This window comes from Calidris pugnax, unplaced genomic scaffold (assembly GCF_001431845.1).
Source record: "Calidris pugnax isolate Ruff unplaced genomic scaffold, ASM143184v1 scaffold81, whole genome shotgun sequence".
Classification (NCBI taxonomy): domain Eukaryota; kingdom Metazoa; phylum Chordata; class Aves; order Charadriiformes; family Scolopacidae; genus Calidris; species Calidris pugnax.
Genome location: NW_015090880.1, coordinates 5,082,892 through 5,103,183, shown reverse-complemented (window position 1 = coordinate 5,103,183; position 20,292 = coordinate 5,082,892). Strand labels below are relative to the sequence as shown.

The following is a 20,292-nucleotide window of genomic DNA, read 5'->3' as shown; positions in this document are numbered from 1 at the left end:
CCTACTGAACACAGATATCTTCACCTGTAAGAACTCAAGAGGAGACCAGACACCACCCCGAGTGCGCATGATGGGCACAAGCTTCACATGGGACACCCCAATGAGGAGCCAGACACCACGAGTGCTTGGGATGGGCACAAGCTCCATACAGGACACCCCAACACAGCAGAACTTGGGATACAGAAGGTGCTCAGCTCCTACCGTAACACACACACCACTCCTCAAACAACAACCAGAGCAAGAGCTTCACCCCAAGGCTCAAATCAGAAAATGTCTGGTCCTGTGCAGACCTGAAAGCCCCAGGGAAGATGGGTTTTTAAGAGCAGTAGCTCCAGCTGCCACTTAATTGTCTGACCAGTGGGTGCCCCAAGCCCACAACGTCCTCGTGCCATTATCTCCTGGCAGAAGGATGTTACGTGCTTCCACTCTTCCCTCCCTGCCTCCTTGTTTAAAGCTTTCTGGCTGCTGGTGAGGAAAATGAGTCTGCCTTACTCTACCTTTCCCTCCATCACCTTGCTGTCTGTGAGGACTGGTGAGAAAACGTTTCAGCTGCTCTTACACTTCCATAGCATCCATTTCCTGAGGCCCTTATGGGAAAAAAAGAACGGCTGTCTCCCATCTCCTGCTTTTTTTTTTTCTTTTGATGATAGCTTTATCAGATAATAGCACGAAGCAGGAATGATCCTGTAAAGCTGTTACCAATACCCAAAGGTATCTGAACAGTAGCAGTGAGACAGAGATCATGCTCGTTGCGTTCGCCCAGCGATGGGCAAAGCCTGAACAGCAACCAAGGGACCAGCAAAGCCTGTCTACTAAAGAGCATGTCATTACTTTAACCTGCCATGAGTAGTTGTTTGGCTTTTCTGATTTTCTGTGAGCATGCTGTATTTTTTTTATATTTTATAAGTCAAAACCTGCTGAAATTCAATGGCTCGAGACACAGCAGGGCCAAGGAAAAGGAGCCTCTGGTCCCTGAGAGGGACTTCTCTCAGCATTGGCTTGACACATAAAATCTGTTTCTTCAATTATGTCTTTCCTCTTCCCTATTTTAGACGCAATAGTGTGAAAACATAATAAAAGCTCATGGAAAAAAGACTCAAGGAAGCTAAGAAAGTATTCTTCAGATCATATTTAGAGGCCGTGGCTCACAAATGCTTTATACCAGGAGGATAACTGCTTGCACACCCCAGCTCTGCCCCTGCCCCACACCAGCGAGTGCAGGCTCTCACGCCTTCCCAAAGCACCAGCATCTCCATCAGCATAAGAGATGTTCAATAAAAACACAGTTACTGCAATACAAAACTCCATTCACAAAACCCACTTTGCACTGTGTCCTGGTTTGAGATAGAATGAGACCAACCCTCTTTTCAGTAATTTTACTTTTCACTTAAGTCTCTTCTAACTGACTCTTAACAGTCTGCATCTGATGAGGTGCTGGTGTTTTACAAGATTGTCCTACATACACTTGTGATCCACACAAACTCAGGACTTCATGACGCTACGTGACATCTCCACTGTGCCACTCCTAGTTCAAAATATGTCTTTAAGCATCCACAGTATCAACGAGGGGATTAAATTTAAGCATGCGCTCAAAAACTCCACCAAGCAAGGGCGAAACCTAGCAGATAAAAGCTCTGCTCGGGACTTACAATTCACCACCTTCACACAGCAAAAAAAATCCCTTCGTTTTAAGTGATTTATCAGAATAACGGATATTTGTATGATAGAACAGATTACTTGAAAAATCATCCCATGCAATCACTACAGTCATAGCAAAGTCAGGGCTTGTTCTACTACCGCTACAAATATTCTGTATTTGCCTCCATAAATACCAAGCAATGAAAAATAGCGCTAATTCAGCCAGGATAAGAGTCTACAATAAAAGCCCTTGGTTTAGGTGTGAGAAGATTTTTGTACTTAGAAGGCGTGAAATTCCCCTTTCTCCTGGTGACAAGAAATGACCCTTGATGCCCCATCTCCTCCAGGACATAGCCAAAGTGGAAATAATTTTCAAAACTAATATGTACACGGAGTAACATGGTTAACATCATCCAATGAATTTAGATCCACCTACACGGTATAAATATATCTAGATAAACTGTCACCTTCAGCAGAATTCATTAAAATAATGTTGTATCTTCCTTGTTAAATGTAATTTTTTTAATTGAAATTTAATCTTACTGTATTATTTGGTAGATTTTTAATTGACATTTGTAGTAATTAATTGGTAAGCATTACAGCTTTGTCTGAAGAATTTAAAACTAAATTTGACATCGAGATTGGCCAGCCACTGCTGTGAGGTGCCTGCTGGGAGCATTTCATCATCCTCCCAGCCCCTCCTGCTGATCAGAGGTGGGAGATGATGGTCTCTTTCTTACAGTCATGAATTACATTACTAATGTATTCCATTACCACCACGCAAATGTCATGTTAATTCCTGATCATCATCAAGTCAGACAATGGTTTCCACGCTGGCACCCAGCCAATTAGCGGTGTGGAAAAATATTCCGCCAATTATATAACTTGAATTAGGTTAAGGACTCAAGAGAAAGCAAAATAAATGCTTTGAAAATACTTCTGAGATAAAATGTAAGTTGACACTGTCTTCATGTGCTATAGCCGATGTTATACAATCTGATAGGCAGCTGCCAACATTCATAACTGTTTATTAAATCTAGCCTCTCTTTATGGTGGCAGCTAAGATCTGTATTTTTACCAATATTAGGTTCATTGTGTTATGAAAAAAGACCAAAATACTTAGGAGCATTCACACCAGCTTATAAAACATATTATGTAGTATATTAAATTGTTAAAATTACTTCTTCTCTCCTCTCCCCCCACCACAGAGAAAGTTCCACGGACAGAAAAGTTTCAGAAAAAAACAAAGTCTTTCTGTAGCCACCGATGTTTTACAGGAGCAAGGCAGATCCTGCGAGGACAGAAGTGCCATCTCTGGGCTGGTGCCACATCTCCTGCCATGTGGCTCTGCTGGGGGATGCTATGGTCAGCTCCTGGAGCTTTGTCCCACTCCCCCTGTCCCACCAAAACACGTCAGGGTTAGGACAACCCACTGACCCGGGGGGACCCCTCGCTGCAGACAAACCCTTTGGCTTTTGCTCCCTGGCTATCACAAGAAGCACCACAAGCAGATAAAGCCCTCTGTGTAACCAGGACCCATCCACTAGAGGAGAGGACTACAGCAGAATCAAGGCATCCCTGCAAAAAAGGATCACCACAAAGCCTGGTGGAAGTGGCTCTGGCCACGCAGGGACTTGGCAGGTTTCTAACCCTGCCATAGCCTGGTGTGCTCAGCATCGAGCTCCGCCGGCAACGCGCTGGGCTGGCAACTCGCCGCACCACCAGGTTTTTAGTACCACCCCATTATTTTGATTTGTTCTGCTCTTAACTCAATTTATCCTACAAGCATGGTTATCTCCAATTTAAAAACGTACACAGCACCAGTTCCTCGACTTCAAAAATTTATAACGATGAGCAATTTGTTAAAACCTTTTACCGTATCTATCTGTCTCATTTTCCGAGGTGCTGCGATGAGGCAATTCACTGTTCTGGCTGCTTACCCTAGATGACCTTTGCCTGCCATAAAATGGTATACAACTAAATGCTCTGCTTTAAATAAAACCCTCGCCTCTTCAAAAGGTCCTAGGTATTCAGTCAACACAATCAGCAGAAACCACATTTGGTTACTCAATAAGCTGGAAACTTCTAAAACGCGTTGGGCCGTGAATGGATTCCTGACATCACCAGGGACACTCGAGTGGGGAACAAGAGAGACCGCCAAGAAGTGGCTCTTGCTGCCGCCGGAGAAAGGATCACTCCTTTAAGCTGAACTCTCAAGGAAAACGAGAACAAAAACTGAATTAGCTCAACACGTACCCTCTGCAGTCAGCACATTGCTAGGCAACTTACCATCTCTTGATAGAATTATGGTGGAGGGCTGGTCATACATCAGGGTTAAGATGAACACAAGCACCAGTTTTGGCCAACTGCTCCTTTCCAGTGGGACTGCTCAACGCTTGGTCATTTCATATTATTATTTTGCAATATTTTCTATGCACCTAGAGAGTCTAATGCATTCAGAAGGTATTTTAAAGCTATTATGTTACATGAAAATTTTACGATAACTGGAAGTAAGTGAATTTTAGGAGGAATAGCACGAGTCTATTTCCTTGTTCAAGCCAGCATTTGGAGACAGCTAACAATCCTTTTCGTTGCTTTTATTTTTTAATACTGAAGCTATCCAGAGGACACGCTACTCAAACACTTTGTCTTGACTCCAGACGCTGGTTGGCCACAGCTCCATACTTCCATAACTCAGCCTGGTAGTTCAAGATGATGCTTCAAAGAGCATGCCCCGGTCCTTCCATTTGCCACCACTGAGACCAGACACAAAGTCTCATTACAGGCAGTGCCACGGGGCTATCACATACCTGGTGATGTCACACTTAACCTACACCAGCCTAGAAGGACCTCGATCTTTAATAGTGACTTGGACAATAAGATTGGGACTCCAGGCATTATTTACAGTTATTAAAGAGGCATTAAGCAAATGCACAGACTGCTTTAAACAGAGGCATGTACCTTGCATATAACCCCAAGTTTTCCATGCATACTTCATAGGCACAAAGAAATAATTAATCAGTTAACCACCGTGATTAAAGTCAATTGATTCATACGCGACAGAGCGGTGAGAAATTTTTGCATCACTGGAGAAGTCTGGAGTTGGTCCCTGTTTGGGGATCTCAGTCCCATCAGTGAGGCTGGCAATTCAGTCATGAAGGAAATGGTAAGAATCCCTCTCCTGTATGCACACTTTGAGCTGCCATATGGGTTTATTCAACTGTTTACTACACCAGTCGGTAAAAACTGAACAGCTATTATAATCTTTGCTAAATGACATGGTAATTATGCTACCTCTGGAAAAAAGAAAAAAAAATGGAAACTTTAAAAAAAAAAAATATCACAATTCACTGATGTGTGAATTTCTTGAGTTTTATAATCTTTGAATTGAAATGCACTTTCTAACACACAGAGGGATATTTAATATATAATAGAAACCTGAATTTATTTTAAAAAACAATTTGTGCTCCCATTTCCTACACAATTTAATTCTGCAGTTTTCCTAGTTTTGAAAGATTTCTTACATAGACCTTCCAATTCTCCTGTAAAATCAGATGATTCTTGTTTTCCCAACCTCAGTCCTCTGATTAATGAAGAAATATTGCCCCCAGTTATTAAAAGAGCCAACCAGGAGCTGGCGGGTAAGAGGAGAGGGCAGGGGAAGGCTCCCCATGCCAGGCTGCTGGGGGACAGGGACAAGGAAAGGCACAAAAGGGACCAACTTCTCGGTTGGCTAATGCCATGGGGAAATGGCAACTGCCAATTAACAGAGAAGGCGCTGCCCCACACCAGCCTCTCAAGCTTGACCCAAGTGCACCCTGGCCAAAATTGGCTATTAAAGGCTCTGTCCCAGTTGCTCCATGCCATCCATTGCAGCACCGGTGCCACGCTGAACCGGGCAAGCGCACGCGACGAGACAGCTCTCCTGTGTACCAGTGACACCATTTTGTCACTGGGACGCAAGTGCAGCAAACTGTGGAGCTAATTATTTGTTGGCAATGGCTCCTTTGAGAGTCCATCATCTGACACATGATGGAGAGGAGACCTCTCCATATTCATATTTAATCACGACATGAATTGCCCGCATAAGCATGTTCAGACCCTGCCTATCTGAAAGACATTTGTTTGGGGCAGTAGCTTCACCTGCATCACTGAACTCCAGTTTCACCACCAAAAAGACCTCAGAGCTCACTGGATTTAAGGGAATGGGGAGAAGAAAAGAAGGAAGGGAGTGTTTTTTCTGTATTGATAATACTTGGCATCACTGCTTTTTCATTACAATGAAGGTCTTGTCTTTTTCCCTTTTTGTTTTTAGATTATTTTAAATAGTAACTACTTGCTTTTAAGCACAGACAACACCAAAAAGAGAAACCCCAAACCCCAACATATTAAAAAGGGGAGAAAAGGATGAGGGAAAGAAAAAATTGTGAGAAAAAATAAGTGAGAGTTACTGCAAACTCGGGTTTGAGGACTCACCAGTTTTACTTGCAGGCATCACACATATCCACTCATGACTCAGGGCAAATATGGGAAAGGATCGAAACCCTTATCATGGCAAATGTGTCTGGAAGCCGGAGTCACTCAGAAAAAATGTTCTCAGGAGACTGAAAGACAAAAACATGTTTTAAAACTTCACTCAGTTAGAATTGTACCAAAGCCTACCGTTTTCCTTTGAAAATAAAAGGTGGTTATAAATATTGGAGGGGGGCAGCATTACAGAGGTATTTCTACGTTACTCTATCACACAGCAGACTTTATTTGGCTTTAAATAAAACTGAAACTTACAATATTAAGAGAAGTTTTTAAAGACACACTTATTTCACATTTGCAATGTGCTCCTCCGACAGGCAAGCTTATGTTCCTTCTAAATACCAAAATGTGTCACCAGCCAAATCCAGATTCTGCTCGAAAACACTGCGCTGTGCACAAAATCCAGACACTTTAACCTACTTTGCATTATCAAAATACAACAAACTCTGAATTTCTGAAATATTTACTCTCTGCCTTCACTCACTGCATCCTGATAAAACCTTAACAAAACGTAGAATCTCTTGTTAGCAATAATCTTTCCTCCGAGATAAGGAAAAACACATATAAAACCTATTTGATGTTCAGGGTGAAAAGGCAAAATTTGCAAACATCAGTTAAGAAATACCAATTAGTATGTTTTGTTTTTTTTTTTTCCCCAGCTATTAGTAACACAGACTGAGTTTAAGCTTAGCTCAGAGGAAGCTGCTCACTCTACAGATGAAACATCCATTTTATTAATAAGGATATTTTAAAATAAGACGTGTAACTTGTTCACTGGCAAAGTATCCACACTGAGTAAAAGCTGTTACTCGGAAACACGAAGGGAGGTGTTCCCGGGGCTGCTCTGCATCACACCCATGAAACCAGACGGGATTTAAAGAGCAGCATCAGTGCCTGCCCAAACTGGGGAAGGGCACTCGCTGCCCTAATGGATGTGCCAAGACCTGGGACCACTCTGCTCCCTGGACCACTGCACAACAGGGACCTGCAGCAATAAGACCTCAGGGGAGAAAACTAACTTTGCAACAGAGGAAAATGTCCCGAGGGACCAGAGTAAGAAAAAATTCGAAAGCAAAAATCACATGTGGTGCTTATGACCTCTTCATTGCCCGATCCTCTCCCTCCCTGGCATCCCCAAGGTGGTGGCTGCTCCCAGCCTTTCCACATCCACCAGCTCTTTGGCAGCGGCAGGAACTGCCACCTCCAAATTAGCCCCGTGCAGTTAATTATTTTGGCAGCCCACTGCAGCCTCCCCGAAGAACATCTGGAAGCTTCTGTCTTAGCAACAACTGCATGAAATTTCGTAAGACAAAACCCAGGTACTTCTCTGGCCCTGAGGCTTTCTCCCATCCTTTGCTGAATGCAATGCAACGGCTCAAAGAAGATCACAAGAGGTCAGAAATCTAAATATAGGGATTATGTGACCCTATTATAAAACTGTGCTACACCAATAAAAATAGATCCAAAAGGGGGGTTTAAACAGCATTTATGCTAAACATGACTTTTTTCTCAGAGACTCTGAAATACCTGCAAACCAAAAGTGACCCGAGTCTTGCATCAGCTGTATTTTATTCATGAGGAGCAGAGCACTTGAGAGAACCAACTGAGCAGTGTCAGAAACACACATCCGAGACCAGCTTTATTGCTGCTCCTGATGACAGATATGCAGATGGGTACAGAGCTGAGCAGAAAGCTGCATCGACACATGTTGGGGCGAGATTTCTCCAGCTGACCTGCTGCACCACACTATTCAACTGCTCAGTAATCTTTATCCATGATACGTCTGTAACGCAGGAAAGCGTCTTTGGCCCCATTTAGAAGATGAGGAATTGAGGCTCATTTTGGCTAATGCTTACTCGAAAGATTTCATGTTCTTTTGAGACTTCTGAGGCAAAATGATTTGTCTAAATAATATATTTGGTCTGCAGCAGACAAGGACTGTGGTGTACAAAAGCACTTCCCTCACTTCCAGTTCACTCTTCTCCTTCACATCCTTCCTCAAGCATAAAGAATTTCTTGGCATCTTTGTGCCAACAAGCAGATTTGAAAGCTGGAAGAGCTTCTACTCAAGGAACAAGAAACAGTGTTGGGAGGAGGTGAAGACATCCCATCCCAGCTCGGCCATCGAAAACTGACCTCATCAAAATATTCCACAAAACATTTCTGCAGCCAGGTTTCCCAAGGGAACAAGGCTTATGAGCTCACCAGGTACTTTCTGTGCCCAGCCCCACCTGCATCTTTTGAATCCCTTGGGATTAACAGGAACAGAGAGCTCCCAAAGAGATGAATTCTCACGTCATTAAGTCTGGGGCTTGCACCACTGGAGGCCTCCAAAACCATTTGATTGGGTGTCTCCAGCAGCCAGCTGGCTCACCGGCACACCGCCAGCTCCAGGCTGAGCCTTGCCAAGAGGGAGCCCAGCATGGCCCGGGGGCATGAAGGCATCTCAGGCACTTCCATGGACCTCAACACTGGAGAGCCTGGGGAAACCACACATAGTGCTGAGGGAAAGGGTGGAGGAGGGAGAGGAACAGATAATAGATTGGATCTGATAAACTGAAGCCTTTAATGATCTACCCACGCACTTGAGTTCGATCTGGCATTGACAAATTGAAGCTTTTAATGATGCGCCCACACATTTGAGTTGGACACTCCTCTTCTACAACTTTCACAAAAATAGCCTGCTGGGCTAAAGACAGAGAAACTCTACTAACACTGCCACACGAGCAAAAATCTTGACCATTCTTTGACAAAACTTCTCCCCTGACAGATTCTTTGATGTCATCTCCAACGCAGACCTCCACCACAGACCTTCTCCTGTGCTGCCTTGCTCCCATAGAGATTCTCTGAAGGCTACAGCTAAATAAGGGGCAATGAGATGCAGCAGCTTTAGCATAACCGAAGTACAAAGTCAATCAAACCTTGAAACAGGAATCTGGGCTTCATTAATTCCAGCAATCACAACGTTTTTATTATCGCTGTATTAATCAGAATAGGAAACCTATTAATCTACCCCCAACAAAAATTAATCTTCGTAATATTGAACAGATTTGAAAGACAAGTTTTAATATTTCACTATTTAAATCTCAAAGGCAGAGGTGCACAGCTCAGATGATCTAGCAGACCACGATGGACTCCATCTCAGCGTGAGGTCAGCCCTACCACCCTCACCTTTCCCTGAGGCTTCCAGCCCCTTCCCACATCTTCACCTCAGGGTCTGGCTGCTCCCGGGACTTTTGAAGCAACCGAGACCATCGTTTCATACGTCAAGCTGCAAAACTGGCTGCAGCACTTGATGCAATTAAAGACCTGCCATGGGTTTAGGCTGTGACCTAAGGAACAGCAGGGCTTGGGTGGCACAGGCTGGAAATGTCCCCCCACGTGAAGGGTGGGCACGAGTGAGGTCTCTGCAATGGGCAGGACAAACCTGATGGGTGGCAGATACACGACCACATGTTCAGGGGAATGGGAAAAGGTGTGGAAAAAAGGCAGGCAGCTGCAAAACAAGAAAGTATCTGAAATTCTCATGCTCCAGTGGAGCGAGACAGGGATTGCTATATGGATCTGGCACAGGGTACCTGCAGTAACTCCCCCCTACCCCCCCGGCCATCGCAGTGAGCTGCAAAACACCCCGACACCACCAGATGTGGCATCGTAAGAGAGCCCAGCTTCCAGGAGAAAAGGGGTGGCAGAGGAAAAGTCTTACGAAGCGATGGCAAGGAGCGGGACAAAACAGAAAGCGGCTGAGGAAATAATGACAAATGTGACTGAAAAAGAGGGAAACGACCCAAAGCATCTCCAGACACCCATGCGCTGTCTGAGGGTTCTGCTGCTGCTCTCCTGTCACCCACCTGCGGTGGCAATTCCTGCTGGACACGTTATTCTGTTACTTGGCCAGATTTTCATTAAAGCAGCTTTCACCAACGTATATACACACATACATAGGTAGATACACATACACCTGGGACTATATTTGGCACAACCCATTTCAAAGCCTGATCAAAGGCAGAACTTCAATCATCTCACGCACCGCTCGCATTAGGCTGTTTACCGAGCGCAATCAAACTACAGAACACTGTTTTAACTAATGATTTCTCAAAGCCATGTTGCACAAAAGAAAACAGGTTCAACTTGTACATCAGTGCCTAAGAGACCGCTCCAAAACAGACAACTGTATGGAAAGTTGTGCCCATGTATACATATATACAAAACTGTTTTTAAGTGACTGTTTTAAATTAGAATAAATCTGTGTTCCACCAATTAAGCTTTGAATGCACGGCTGATAGCACTCGCTATTTTAAACAAGCAGCATAATAAATGCAAAAATTCAAATATTTTAGAGAAAATACTTGGAGAGTCGAGACATTAATTTTGCCATATACAATCTGTTTCACAGGGATTTAAAAAGCGTTATTGCCACCCTGGGTACGTTGGAACAAAGATGAAACACCATCCTTTCCTATTTACATATTAAAAAATACGTGCTTTCTTGATACAGACTACCCAGCTTGCCGATACACGACTCTGTTAAAGACAATACAGCCTGTCTAGAAAATGCGAAGCCCCAAACTAGACGCATCCTTGCAAGAATTACTGCACTCAAACAGGTTGTAAGTGGAAATAAAATGTACTGCTGCCTTGTTTATCTTTCCCTCTGGCGAGTGTCCTGGGGGAGCGGGGCCCAAGCAGCTGCAGCCCCCCAGGGTCCTGTCTAACCACGGAGCTGTTTACCAACCACCACCACCAACAACAAAATGAGAGGAGTAAGAGCAGCCTGGAAAGCCTTGGGATCTCAGGATGTCTACATCCAGGTGAAAAAAATAAAATAAAATAAAATAAAATAAAATAAAATAAAATAAAATAAACAAAAAAACCCAACAAACAACCAAACAGCCACCCCCCCAAAAAAACTCTATTCTTATTTCTACCTCATATCCCTGTAGTTGATTGTAGCTTGAGATACTCAGCAATTTCCTAAAATCTTTCAATGCAGATGTATTTTTCCAATTATATCCAAAAAATCCTTTTCTTACTTTTTCTTTTAATCTTTCAATACAGATATAATTTTTCCAACTTTATAAAAATAATCTTTCAATACAGATATAATTTTTCCAATTTTATTAAAAAAAAACAACTTTTTTTCTTCTTTTTTTCTTTTTTTTTTCCTTTAAATAAATTGCCATTAGAAACACATGCCCACAGCATCATTAAAAAGACCGTGAAGGCTGCTTGCAGGCGGAACTTCACTGCGCCGAGAGGTAACATTTGTTCTCCCCTTTCAGCTGGGATCCACCTCAACTTTTTGATGTTGGTTGGAGCTTTTATTTGCAAATAAGAGCAGAGCTGCTTGGGACGGAGGGCTCCTCCGGAACATGCCATGTGGCCTGCACAGATGTTCCTTTTATTCCCATGTCCCACAAGGCTCCGTGGCTCGCTGGTGTTAAACAGATTACGCAAGTAGAACACTTGATTTTGCATGTCCCCCTTTTTTCCAACAGTTGTCTAATTTACTCAACTCGTTTTGCCCTCTCCTCCCCCCACAACCACTACAGAAAACAGAAAAAAGAGGCAGAAGCAAGAAAGTTTCTCCTCTAAGATCAAAATTTGCAGGAACTCTCAGCGTCTGCAAACAAAGCAGAAATGCAGAAGAACAAAACTCTTATTTAGGCAGCTGAGTAACTAGCTCATTAGGTGCCAGGTTCTTCTAAAAAAACTTTGTCATACCCCAGTAACACCAGTCGCTACAAGTATCATAATCTCTCACCCTTATTTAGATGTCCAAATGAGAATTGAAATTTTTCCAAAAGGAAAAAAAAAAAGAAAAAAAACAACCCTAAGACCAATTATGGGTGCTAAGCATTCGAAAATCCTTGAAAATCTGGCTTCAGCTTGGTCACAAAGAAGGGGCTTAATTTCCCGGCTGTCAGGCATCCCAATCAACAATTGAAGTCAATGGGATCTACACACTACCTTATTAAAAAAAAAAAAAAAAAAAAAAGAGAAAAAAAATAGAGCCAAAGAGGCCCATTAAGCAACTTCAGCTACAGAGAAACAACCCCGCTGCAGAAGACAGCCGCTACACACAGCTTTGTGCATCAGCCACTTTGCTCTCATGCTTAATTTGATTAATCATTTTGGTATTATCCCCAATTAGAAAAGTGTCTAACAGCAAAAATTATCAAAAAAACCCCGCTGGTTAAGAGTAAGACATAGCAGAAAGCGGCAGCTACTGAACATGCAACTACTTGGGACTTCTGGCATTTGCCAAGGATATGAAATTAAAGCTAAAAATTGTGGGCAAATACAAAGGCATTGGTGTTTCATCCAGACTGCGGATTTTGAATTTTTTTTTTTTTTTAATAAACTGAAACCGAATTCCAGATGTTGAAAGTTGGGAAGTAAAAACTGCTTTAGCTGTAAAAACACAGAAAGGTGAGACAAAATATTCTGCTGAAATATAATGATTCTTAGGGATGAAAGCGAAGCTCGTGCACCCCCTCCCCAGGAACGAGGTGGGACAGGATTTTTCCCCCTCTCTGTGCCAAACCAGGTAGCGGCACAGGGGTTGCCTGGAGTTTCTTTTTAATATGGGAGAGACTGGAGCATAAAACCCCAGGGACTCCCTTTGCAGGGAGGGGAGCACACATCCTCTGCATTCCTGATGAAGAACAGAGCCCATCGGGACCCTCCAGCACCCACAGGTGGTACCCAGCAACTCCACTGCTGCCATAGCACCAGGGTAGAGAGCACTTGGAGATGCAACAAACTAGTGGATCCCAAAAAGATGCACAAACCTACTATTTTCTTCCACCAAACAGAGTCTAAACTGGCGCAGCAGAGCCGTGTGCGAGGCTCCAGGATGTCCCTCAGCATTCAAATACAATCCAAATTTGGAGCCACACAACTGGTTCTTGTTTTTAATCCATGGGTTCAATCACCACCAACACTCAGGGCTTTTAAAAGCAGAATTCAGGGCAGTATTTTGAGATCATTGGTTTCACCACTGTTTAATTCCATCACAGCACCCACAACGCTCTGCACATCCTGCAGTATCCCACCAACCACAACGCAGGAAGACACTTGGTTTCACCCTAAAATTCAGGGACGACGGCAAACGTTCGGCTTCTGATAAGAGGGGGAATATTCATCAGCATACTTCACCAGTGATGCAGTCCAAACTTGCAAAGTTAGTCACAGAAATATGACTGGACTTGCCTGCTCCCACAAAACAAAGTACTGTCTAGTGGTTAAAATCGGAGGACATGATTCAGGAATGCGAGCCTTTTCAGAGAAGAACTGCAACACATGATTAAGTGCTGCTGAAGTCAATAGGCTGATTCAGAGACCAACTTTTGGAGCGATGGATAATACTCCCCACATTGCCATATGGCTCTCAGTCAAACTTCCTAGAAGAATTTGTTAATACTGGGTTCCACCACAGCTTTTGGGAGGCCTGCTTTTCTTTCGCTTTTTGGTGGGGTTTTTTTTTTTTTTTTTTTTTTATTCCTCTTTCTTTTTTTAAACCTTCGCCTGGGATGATCTTCACCCACTCTGAAGGTCCTCTGGGCTCTCACCGACTGAGAGCACACCCAACCGTGATTACTGCAGGGCGGTGCAGACTCATGCAATAATTAACAGTCTCAAATGAAAGGTTATCTATAAATAATAAATAAATGCAAGTATATATGTGTTATATAGTATAGAAATAGTATAAATATATAATATAAATAATATGAATACAATATATAAAATAATAAATGCAGGTATACAAATAACAAATACATTTTTATATAGTATATATATTTTTATACATATATTATTATAACTCAAATGCACTTTTGGTGGTGTTTAGTGAAAGGTACACAAGCCTGTTACAGGAATGAAATGCAGCGTGCGCATCACTCCGAGGGAACCTCTGCAAACAATCCCAATCCAGCCTCAAAACTTCTGAACTCGCTGCCTTTACAACTTGGAAGTATTTCACATCTCCTGCCAGCTCCCTATTCACTGCTACAGTAAAATCTGCTGTGACAGGTTAGCTATTGCTTATCCTTTTAATCTATATTGTGCCCAGATAGCAGCCACTTGTCACAGTGTCCTTTGAAGTTGTGACAGTGGTGCAGCCAGTGACACCATTGAACCCCAGGTGGGGTGGCCCCACGCAGTGCCAACCGTGTCCCCAAAGGCTCTCCTTATCTCCTGGGGATGCCACCCAGCAGGACCTCCGGCTCCCCAGCCATCCTCCAAGCCTGCCCGTGCAAACCATCAGCAATCCAAACCTTGGAGAGAGATAAATGACTATCTAGCAGCCCCACGCTAACATTTGCTGCAACTCAGTGACAATTTTTATTTGCATTTATATGATGGGGAAGGAGGAGACCACTGGCAGAGCCACCCACTGACTCGTCATGCCCTCCCCAAGTCTCCTGACTGACACGTTCTGCTAATTCTGCGCATTTCCTAATCTCTGCAAAAGTTGAAAAGTTATTCTAAACGTTTAGTCACAGAAAAGAAGAAAACAAACAAAAGCCCAATGAATTCTTGTTGGCTTTTTGAAACACTGTTTTGTACATATAAGGTGTAACATCGTTTGTAAGCAGTTTGAAAACACCCTGTGACTTCCCACAATTAAATAAACGTAATCACAGCCCAAGTCAGCCCTCCCAGCCATCTTGTCTTTAAGGCAACGGGGAAAGAAGAGGCACTACGACGTACAGTACTTTTTCTGGCTATTAAAGTGTTTCTCCTTATTCAATATCTAAATTAAATCAAATGGAGTATACTAAGTAAGCCCATAAGACACAGCGCATGATGCAAGGAGTCTTAAAATCCTTATCTACTGAGCACTCCAGCTTAAAGGCTGATGTTTTATGTTCCCCTGCAGCGCACGGGGATCCTGCTGGCTTGGCCAGACTAGGAAAATAAGCTTCGAATGACCAAACGCAACTGCAACTTGAAAAGTAGGAACCAAACCAGACACAACAAACCACAGAGCAGCCGCCCCGGCCGGGCCCGAGCTCGCCCAGCGCTGCTGTTCCCTCGCCAGCACCGCTCCCCGCGTGGCCGCCCGCTTCCCGGGGCTGCTGATAAGATGCTGGCCAGTACCAAAGGCAAGGAGTTGGGTCGTTAATCACAAGATATTTAGCCCGAGATGCACGGGGTGAGGGAAGGCAGAAAGCCGGTCGGGCGCTGACGGAGCCGCAGATGCACGGAGTTGTGCAAATTTGCTGAATTCCAAAGTTATGAATTCCTCGAGTTTAAGCGATTCTTGAAATGCCGCTGAGCCAAAATCCACAGTCCTGTCTGGATGCTCTCCCCGCGGGGGTCCCGGAGCTGGGGCGAGAGGACGGCACGGTGTGGGGGAGCCCACCCCATCGCATACCCACGGGCACCATGCAGAGGAGAAGGAAGGATGTTTTGGGTCATTTTCTGCCTGTGCAACCCCGCAGCCGGCTCTCGGGCACAGTCATTCCCTGCTCCTATCGCACACAATCCCTGCACCCAAATCCACATCCCAGGGCAAACTCTGTGCAGGGTGCAAGCCAGAGGCAGGGGGTACCAAGCACTGCAGAGCCTATAGATATCAGCTTCCTATAACATGCAAATAAAACCTGAATTTAAGAGAAAGTCCAGCATCCATCCTCCAAGTTTGGATATGTTTCTCACCTGAACACATGTAATTAAAGCATAATTACATGTGAGACATCATTTTACATGTCCTATTAAAGGGACATTTAATGCAAAGAAGAGTTAAGCAGCTCAAATATTAAAATGTAAGTAAAACTGTTGCTGATAACAATGACATAAATTAATACCAGTTGCTAATTAAGTCCAACAGTATTCTCAGACTTTTATTGGAAGACTGAGGCTTTTTCACAAAATTTGTCTTAGGAAATAATATAATTTACTTAAGTACTTTGCTCTATCAGATCCATCAATTTAATTTTTATTGTTCAACTCATCTGCCCTACATTTAGCATACCTGCCCATAGAAACAAATTGTACCTTATTTCCTCTGAAGAAAAGCTCTGTAATTATCGCCACATCTACCAAGTATATTTGGAGGTCAAATTTCAGATGCCTTTCCTTTATCTGTAATTATCGCCACATCTACCAAGTATATTTAGAGGTCAAATTTCAGATGCCTTTCCTTTTTTTAATCTTTTTTTTATTATTATTATTCCTTGTTACCTTTCAATTTAAGTGTCTGAAAAGTTTCCAAAATTAAAAAAAAAAATAATCTCTGGGCAGGGAAATGCAAAAATGACATTTTCTCTGGACCAGACTTCACAGCTTGAAAAGAAGAAAAATGGAGAAAGAGTAAGACAGTCACTTAATGCTGCCGAGCAGCCACAGGGCTGGAGCTGTGATGACAGTGCTGGGACATCCTCAAAACTCCCCAGCATTCAAAAAATGCAAAGTAAAGCACTGCTGCCCGTGTAGCCAATCCACAGGTCGTCGCAACCCTGTGGACATAACGCTACTATTTGTGATGAAATGAGAGGGTGAATTTAAAATCATAGTTGTTGGGTTTTAATTTTCTAAAATCTACAGGAATGGGGTGGATTGCTCTCCAGGAGCACTTGGAAAAGCCAAGTTAATGCCGCTGAGGGTACGGAGGGAAGCCTGTCATCCTTTGGCATGAAGGGATCGCCTGACATCAGCAGAGAAATGATCAAACCACATTTCAAGAAGCTCCTCAGAGATGTACCAACAAGTAATATTAAAATAGTTGTGACTGCTTCACAGTAATAAGGGATAGGGAGGACAGAGGGTGGAAAACATTTTAAGAGACACCAGCCCATAGCAGTAACTACAATGAAATAATTTCAGGGCCCAAACCAATATAATTTTTTTCTAAATTAAAGTAATTTCATAAAACAACACTACTACAAGCCCACCCAAAGCAGCAAGAAGCCATTTTTACCATTTTAATCAAACACAAAGCTGATATGCTAACTTAAAGGATCAAGACAAAATAAGATATGTGGGCCGGCAATCTGAATGCCAAGTTTTACCCATGTGAATTCAGTTATAAATGCTTGGAAAATGTGATTCCTTAACTTAGAAATAGCAGCTGTAGCATTCAAAGGTACTCCAGTAATTACTGGAATGTTTGCTGAAAAACTAGACAGAAGCTAACATCTTACTTACATTAAATACACATTCACCACAAATTAAAAGAGCCACAGGAAAAAAAAAAAACCCACCAGAAAACAATCAGGAGAGCAGATGTTCAAAAAAGGAGGAAAAAAAAATGACAAGAGAGGGCCAGATGCTCATTTCTGGTACTCAGTGCGGTGTGACGAAGGTGCCCTGCACAACCAGCCTCCCCAAGTCACTGATGCTCAACAGCCGAAGGGAGTCAGATTGGCACCTATACATCTGTAAGTGGTAATTTCATCCCAGATACTGCAATAACACGCCACCTTAAAATCACAGAAATGCTGCCTAGTCATCTGAGACAACAGTAAAACAAGCAGCAACGCCAAGTGTAGTTGTCTACTACTGCCTGAGGGACTCATGGGTTTAGCAACCGGGCTGGCATAAGGATTATATTATCGAGGAGTGTCCTACGCTGCTTTATTAAGTGCCAGTGAAATGTCTACTGCACTCGGTGCCTGGGAAATACTGTAAGAAACACCAACCACCAACAACCAAACTACAAATTAAGCTACTTGACCAATCCAGGCTTATTCTCAGCTGCCGTTCCCTGAAAAGAAACCGTTTGGGAAATAAGGGACTGATGACGTTAGCAGAGACGGGTAAGAGAACCTCTTTGCAGTAAACATAAAGCCTCAGGACACACTGGTAGGAGCAGGAAAGTCCGCACCCAGGCTTTGGAAGGAGGTACCCAAAGAGAAGTTATCTGCAAAATGTGCATCACACTCTCCTGGCTCTCTTCACACCTCCCCCTTCGCATCCCCACTCCCATGCACCTTCGCGTCTATTCCCACACTTCTCTCGCTACCCACATCCTGAACATATTTGTGTTGTAAATATCCATTTGGAAGCATTCGGCATGCTGGTGGCACAGAGAAGGATGCTGCGTTGAGCTTCAGAAGGCAGCCATCTCGCCATGACCCCTCTTCTCCCTTTCCCAACTGCACGGGAGGGGAAAAAAATTACTTGGCCCTCAACCTTATCTTTTATCCACTCAGGAACCAGATTATTGCCTAATAAAACTTCACTGCAAAGCTATTAAAAATTAAAGGGATATTTCCCTTCCTACATAATGATTTGTCACAAGCCAGACCTAAATCAGGATTGATGAGGTTCCTGGTACCTTCCTTTTTCTCTTTTTTTTTTTCCCTTTAATTTGGCAGAATTTTCAGATTTTTTTGCAGCCCTTCTCACTCCTGACTGATACAAAATTTCTCCCAGACCTTACTCCTTCATGGAGATGAAGTAAGAGGTGAAAGGCAGCTGAGCCAGCAGAAATGTTCCCACTGTCCTTCAGGAAATGCGTAGAAGAGTCCAAATAGTTGGTATGATTCAGAACTAGCGGTAGAAAAAGGACAAACCAGATTACAGCAACACAGAGGACTCCATCCAAAACCTGCATCCAAAGAGACTCCTGCTAACATATGGTGGAAATGTGACTTTCTGCAAATATCCTCCGCAGAAGCCAATTCCTCTCCTCCACCCAAGCCACGTCCAATAGCTCTAGTAGAACGAGCTGTTACTTACATGTATTAGTCAGGATAGGCATCAGCCATGATACAAATTTTAATCCATCTAGCTAATGAGGAATCTGCCATCTAGTTAACGTGCTCAGACCCTCCAGAGAAATTAAAATCCACCTATTTAGGCTCCTTGCTAACCGATGTGCTGCCCATCCCGGAGCGCAGTGGCCACTTTTCCCAGTCACCGTGTCCCACGTTCCCTCCGCGGGGCCGGCACCGCTCAGCTCCACCGATACAAAGAGAAGCACCCGAAGCAGAATCACGCTGGAAAAACAGAACTTGGAAAGAATGCGTTAACAACTTCAATCCAAATATAAAATGCATTTAAAGGTCATAATTTGCATAACTACATCTCATGCTTTTTGTTGTGGGGTTTTTTTCTTTTTTTTTTTTTTTTCTTTTTAAAATTGCTTTATCCTGGAAGGTGCTGAGCGCCTCTGCTTCTTGCTTAAAGTTTTAACAACTCTTAGCACAGTTTGGTACTTGGCAGGAGCAGCTCTCCAAGACATCCTAGGACCACGCTAATAGGTACATAGCATTTCTTAAAAAAACCCACTCTTTTCAAAAAACAAACTAATTGGAGAAGGCATACGGCCCTGGGAGTGCACGGCACCATTATCACATGCTGCCATGACTGGGCTGACACAGGAGTTTCACTTTCTTATGATGCGCTCTTTGTGGTGGATTCGGTAAAGCAACAAGATGCAACCAGTCATAACAGGAAGAGCTCAAAAGGCCACAGGCACAAACTGTCCCAACAACAGCCATTTTTTAATCCTTTTGTCCACTTGGATTAACAGCTGCCACAATCCACATCCTGTGAGGATGCTACACTGATCCCCTAAAACTCCATCGCCAAACCCATACCCAGTCCCATGAAAAGTGTCATATTTTCCTTGAAAGGATTGTTACTGGAAGAGTAGCAGGCATGAGGAGTGCCCTCTTGAACCAGCGTGAAAAGCAGGAGATGCTGGAACATTCAACTCTTGCTTCCTCTGCAAAATTAATTATAATGCCCAATCTGTGCTGCTGCTCAGTCTGCTGGGGGAAAGACGAAATGGCTAAATTGATATGAAGGCAAAGGAAGGGCTCATCGCAGTAACGTCTGAGGCTGCTGCAGAAGTGGTATCCTGCCTTCTCCTAAGCTACAAAAGGAAACTTTGGAGATGGCTGGAAACTGTGGCTACAAGCCTGCAGTTCCCCCTGCTTGTATAAACGTGTTTGCAAAGATCAATGTGCTCGGCGCCGGGTTCAGAGGCTGAAGGCGGCTCTATCACCATTAGCACCTGACTGATGATTGACACAAACCACACACCACCTACAAAGGCATTGCACAGACCCGAGAGTGTGGGAAACGCAGGCTTTCCAAAAAATCTCTGCAACATCTTAGATGTTTTCCCACATTTCAATTTAAAGAAAAAACAGGGGGGGGGGGGGG

General features: G+C 43.5%; 1 protein-coding gene across 1 annotated transcript in view; it reads right to left on the bottom strand.

Moving 5' to 3' along the window:
• FOXP1 (forkhead box P1) overlaps positions 1–20,292 on the bottom strand; it is a 434,070-nt gene that overhangs the window by 371,527 nt on the left and 42,251 nt on the right. The window contains exon 2 of the mRNA XM_014946782.1: positions 6,115–6,242. The gene's annotated coding sequence lies outside the window, so the exon portion shown is untranslated. The remainder of the gene's footprint in view (positions 1–6,114; positions 6,243–20,292) is intronic.